Source organism: Nerophis lumbriciformis, linkage group LG06 (genome assembly GCF_033978685.3).
Source record: "Nerophis lumbriciformis linkage group LG06, RoL_Nlum_v2.1, whole genome shotgun sequence".
Classification (NCBI taxonomy): Eukaryota; Metazoa; Chordata; class Actinopteri; order Syngnathiformes; family Syngnathidae; genus Nerophis; species Nerophis lumbriciformis.
The window spans coordinates 15,433,151-15,440,095 of record NC_084553.2 but is presented as its reverse complement, the minus strand read 5'-3'; positions in this window follow the sequence as shown (position 1 = coordinate 15,440,095).

Below are 6,945 nucleotides of genomic sequence, written 5' to 3'. Positions count from 1 at the left end.
TTTTCCTTGATTTTCTTCATTTGCAAGTGTTTCATAAAAAAACAGTGTGTGATATCAATTATCCGAAATTGTATTCATTTTGTTGTTATTTGATGAAAACCAGTGTCTGATATCATTCATCCTGAATGTATTTATTTATCCGCTATTACTTCATGAAAACCAGTGTCTGGTATCATTTATTCTTAATTTGATACATTTTCATATAATTTGACAAAAAACTGTCTGATATCATTTGTTCTGAATTTATTCATTTCTTATTATTTAATGAAAACCAGTGTCTGATATCAGTTTTCCCTATTTTTTTTTCATTTGCAAGTATTTCACAAAAAACAGTGTCTAACATTAATTATCCCTAATTTTATTCCTTTTCCTTTTTTTTTATAAAACCGGTGTCTGATATCATTCATCCTGAATTTATTTATTCGCTATTACTTCATGAAAACCAGTGTCTGGTATCATTTATCCTTAATTTGATCCATTTTCATATAATTTCACAAAAAACAGTGTCTGATATCAGTTATCCTTATTTTTTTCCATTTGCTATTATTTAATGAAAACTACAGTAGACTATCTGTTTTCCTTAATTGTATTCATTTGCAATGATTTCATAAAAACAGTGTCTGATATCAATTGTTCTTAATTGTATTCATTTTCATATAATTTGACAAAATCCAGTGTCTAATGTCATTTGTCGTGAATTTATTCATTTGCTATAATTTAATGAAAATCGGTGTCTGATATCAGTTGTCTTTAATTTTCTTCATTTGCACGTATTTCACATAAAACAGTGTCTGATATTAATTATCCCTAATTTTTTCCATTTTCCTTTAATATGATGAAAACCAGTGACTAATATCATTTTCCCTGAATTTATGCATTTGCTCTTACTTCATGAAACACTGTATGATATCAATTATCCTTAATTTGATCCATTTTCAAATCATTTGACAAAAACCAGTGTCAGATATCATTTGTTCTGAATGTATTCATTTGCTATAATTTAATGAAAACCAGTGTCTGATATCAGTTGTCCTTAATTTTCTTCATTTGCAAGCATTTCACAGAAAACAGTGTTTGATATTAATTATCCCTCATTTTATTCATTTTCCTTTTATTTGATGAAAACCAGTGTCTGATATCATTCATCCTGAATTCATTTATTTGCTATTACTTCATGAAAACCAGTGTCTGGTATCATTTATCCATTTGACTATTATTTGATTAAAATCTGGTATGATTTACCTTGGATTTATGAATTTATTGTTGTTAAAAGGGAATCACTGTGCCTGATATTATTATCCTTAATATATTCATTTGCAACCATTTCATGAAAATCTGAAAATATTTATCCTGAATAAAATACTTTATTATATATATGGTGTTGTTATATATGCTAGCATGTGGTATTGTTTGTATATATTATTATTTAATTTGTCCTGAAAGCTTTAATGTTTTTCTCGTGACCATAATGATGTCTGATATCGTGTATCCTGTATCGATTCATTTGTTGTTTTTGTTCCAAATAATGTCTGATATCATTCTTATTTGATGAAGTCATTATTTGTAGACAATTCTGTATTTATTTTGTACAAAAGTACTCGTTGTTCAACACAGCAACTAAGGAAACGATCAGTACCTGGAAAAAGGGGCGGGGTTTAAATAAGCTCGGTCTCTTCCTGCTCCTTTTCGGCCACGTTGAATTGTGCTGGTGATGATGTACTTTTATTTTGTGAGGCACGTTGCAAACTACAGTGAATGACATGAAATATAATAACACTGAAACATGTTTGTGTGCTTCTTCCTGGTGTGTGATGAGTTGTGAGTGCAGATTGTGTTTAAAAATAGAAGAAGTGATGTAACCACGGTCCTCAGGCGGGATGATGTCATCGCATCGCATCAGCAGACGCGCTCGCACGACAGCACAGAGACATTTATGCTACATGAAGCGTACAGGAAGTGTCATAAATCATATTATTGTGTTCATTAGCGTCCTCCTGAAGAAACTAACTTTAGTTCTCACACACACACACACACACACACACACACGTGCACTTTCCTCCTTGCTCCGCCCACTAAGTGACTCCTCCCAGTGTGGAATCAATACATTCATCACTTTATTATAGCGACACTACACTTTATCATAGCGACACTACACTTCATCATAGCGACACTACACTCGATTATAGCGGCACTACACTTTATGATAGCGACACTGCACTATCATAGCGACACTACACTTTATGACAGCGACACAACACTTTATCATAGTGACACTACACTTTGATAGTGACACTACACTATCATTTATGATAGCGACGCTACACTTTATCATAGCGACGCTACACTTTATCATAGCGACACTACACTTTATCATAGCGACACTACACTTTGATAGTGACACTACACTTTCTCATAGTGACACTACACTTCATCACAGCAACACTACACTCGATTATAGAGGCACTACACTTTATGATTTAGACACTACACTCACTGATAGTGACACTACACTTTATCATTTATGATAGCAACACTGCACTTTATGATAGTGACGCTACACTACATTTTATGATAGAGACACAACACTTTATGATAGCTACACAACACTACATTTTATGATAGAGACACTACACGTTATGATAGTGACGCTACACTTTATCATTTATAATAGCGACACTACATTCTATGATAGAGACGCTACACCTTATCATTTATGATAGCGACACTACACTACATTTTATGATAGAGACACTACACTTTATGATAGCGACGCAACACTTTGATAGTGACGCTACACGTTTTCATTTATGATAGCGACACTACACTTTATGATAGCGACACTACACTACAGTTTATGATAGACACTACACTTTATGATTGCGACGCAACACTTTATGATAGTGACGCTACACTTTTTCATTTATGATAGCAACAATACACTCAATGAGAGTGACACTACACTACATTTTATGATGGAGACACTACACTTTATGACAGTGACGCAACACTTATGATAGTGATGCTACAATTAATCATTTATGATAGCGACACTAAACTACATTTTATGATGGAGACACTACACCTTATCATTTATGATAGCGACACTACACTTTATCATCTATGATAGCGACATTGCACTTTATCATAGTGGCACTACATTTTATCATAGCGACACTACGCTTCATCATCATAGTGACACTACACTTTATCATAGCACTACACTTTAGGATAGCAGCACTACACTATCATTTATAATAGCGACACTACACATTATTATAGCAACACTACACTTTATGATAGCGACACTACACTTTATGATAGCGACACAACACTTTGATAGTGACGCTACACTTTTTCATTTATGATAGCGACACTACACTACAGTTTATGATAGACACTACGCTTTATGATAGCGACGCAACACTTTATGATAGTGACGCTAAACTTTTTAATTTATGATAGCAACAATACACTCAATGAGAGTGACACTACACTACATTTTATGATAGAGACACTACACTTTATGACAGTGACGCAACACTTTATGATAGTGACGCTACAATTTATCATTTATGATAGCGACACTAAACTACATTTTATGATGGAGACACTACACTTTATCATAGCGGCACTACACTTTATCATAGCGACACTACACTTCATCATCATAGTGACACTACACTTTATCATAGCACTACACTTTAGGATAGCAGCACTACACTATCATTTATAATAGCGACACTACACATTATTATAGCAACACTACACTTTATGATAGCGACACTACACTTTATGATAGCGACACAACACTTTGATAGTGACGCTACACTTTTTCATTTATGATAGCGACACTACACTACAGTTTATGATAGACACTACGCTTTATGATAGCGACGCAACACTTTATGATAGTGACGCTAAACTTTTTAATTTATGATAGCAACAATACACTCAATGAGAGTGACACTACACTACATTTTATGATAGAGACACCACACTTTATGACAGTGACGCAACACTTTATGATAGTGACGCTACAATTTATCATTTATGATAGCGACACTAAACTACATTTTATGATGGAGACACTACACTTTATCATAGCGGCACTACACTTTATCATAGCGACACTACACTTCATCATCATAGTGACACTACACTTTATCATAGCACTACACTTTCGGATAGCAGCACTACACTGTCATTTATAATAGCGACACTACACTTTATAATTTATGATAGCGACACTACACATCATAGCGACACTACACTTTATGATAACGACACTACATTTTATCATTTATGATAGCGACACCACACTATCATAGCGACACTACACTTTATCATGTCGACACTACACTTTATCATGGCAACACTACACTCTCATTTATGATAGCGACACTACACTATCATTTATGATAGCGACACTACACATTATAGTGACACTACACTTTATGATAGCGACACTACACTTTATCATTTATGATAGCGACACTACACTTTATCATAGCGGCACTACACTTCATCATAGCGACACTACACTTCATCATCATAGTGACACTACACTTTAGGATAGCAGCACTACACTATCATTTATAATAGCGACACTATACATTATTATAGCGACACTACACTTTATGATAGCGACATAACACTTTGATAGTGACGCTAAACTTTTTCATTTATGATAGCGACACTACACTACAGTTTATGATAGACACTACACTTTATGATAGCGACGCAACACTTCATGATAGTGACGCTAAACTTTTTCATTTATGATAGCAACAATACACTCAATGAGAGTGACACTACACTACATTTTATGATAGAGACACTACACTTTATGATAGTGACGCTACAATTGATCATTTATGATAGCGACACTAAACTACATTTTATGATGGAGACACTACACTTTATCATTTATGATAGCGACACTACACTTTATCATAGCGGCACTACACTTCATCATCATAGTGACACTACACTTTATCATAGCACTACACTGTCATTTATAATAGCGACACTACACTTTATCATTTATGATAGCAACACTACACATCATAGCGACACCACACTTTATGATAGCGACACTACATTATCATAGTGACACTACACTTTATCATAGCGACACTACACTATCATTTATGATAGCGACACTACACATTATAGCGACACTACACTTTGTGATAGCGACACTACATTATCATTTATGATAGCGACACTGCACTTTATCATAGCGGCACTACACTTTATCATAGCGACACCACACTTCATCATCATAGTGACACTACACTTTATCATAGCACTACACTTTAGGATAGCAGCACTACACTATCATTTATAATAGCGACACTACACATTATAGCGACACTACACTTTATAATCTATGATAGCGACACTACACATCATAGCGACACTACACTTTATGATAGTGACACTACATTTTATAATTTATGATAGCGACACTACACTTTATCATGGCGACACTACACTCTCATTTATGATAGCGACACTACACTATCATTTATGATAGTGACACTACACTATCATTTATGATAGCGACACTACACATTATAGCGACACTACACTTTATGATAGCGACACTACACTTTATCATTTATGATAGCGACACTGCACTTTATCAAAGCGGCACTACACTTTATCATAGCGACACTACACTTCATCATCATAGTGGCTCTAAACTCTATCATAGCACTACACTTTAGGATAGCAGCCCTACACTATGATTTATAATAGCGACACTACACATTATTATAGCGACACTACACTTTATAATTTATGATAGCGACACTACACATCATAGCGACACTACACTTTATGATAGCAACACTACATTTTATAATTTGTGATAGTGACACTACACTATCATAGCGACACTACACTTTATCATGGTGACACTACACTTTATCATAGCGGCACAACACTATCATTTATGATAGCGACACTACACTATCATTTATGATCGCGACACTACACATAGCAACACTACACTTTATGATAGCGACACTACACTTTATAATTTATGATAGTGACACTACACTATCATAGCGACACTACACTTTATCATGGTGACACTACACTTTATCATAGCGGCACAACACTATCATTTATGATAGCGACACTACACTATCATTTATGATCGCGACACTACACATAGCAACACTACACTTTATGATAGCGACACTACACTTTATAATTTATGATAGCGACACTACACTATCATAGCGACACTACACTTTAAGATAGCGGCACTACACTTTATCATGGCGACACTACACTTTATCATAGCGGCACTACACTCTCATTTATGATAGCGACACTACACATTATAGCGACACTACACTTTATGATAGTGACACTACACTTTATAATTTATGATAGCAACACTACACATAGCGACACTACACTTTATGATAGCGACACTACATTTTATCATTTATGATAGCAACAATACACTTACTGATAGCAACACTACACTTTATCACAGCGACACTACAGTAGTTTAACAGGTATTTGGTAAGACATGAAGTCATTAAACAAAGTTCCATATTTTTACACGTGTAACTTTGTGACATGAAGATCTATTTAGAGCAGTGCTTCTTAACCTTGTTGGAGGTACGGAACACCACCAGTTTCATATGCGCATTCACCGAACTCTTTAGTGAAAAATAAAAATTATTTTTTCAAATTCAAGACAGTTATGTTTTTTTTACTGGTGCACAAAATGAAACGTGCATGAACATCACCTTGTTCAAAGAACAACACAAACACAGTGCATGAACTCACAACAAATGACACACCTGCAAATCAGATGGAAAATTAGAGGGAACATTGTTTGGGGGTATTCGTAATACGCCGATAGGGAGAAGTTTTTATTTACACGATGAGTCGGGTGTGTTTTGACCGCCGCCGAACCCC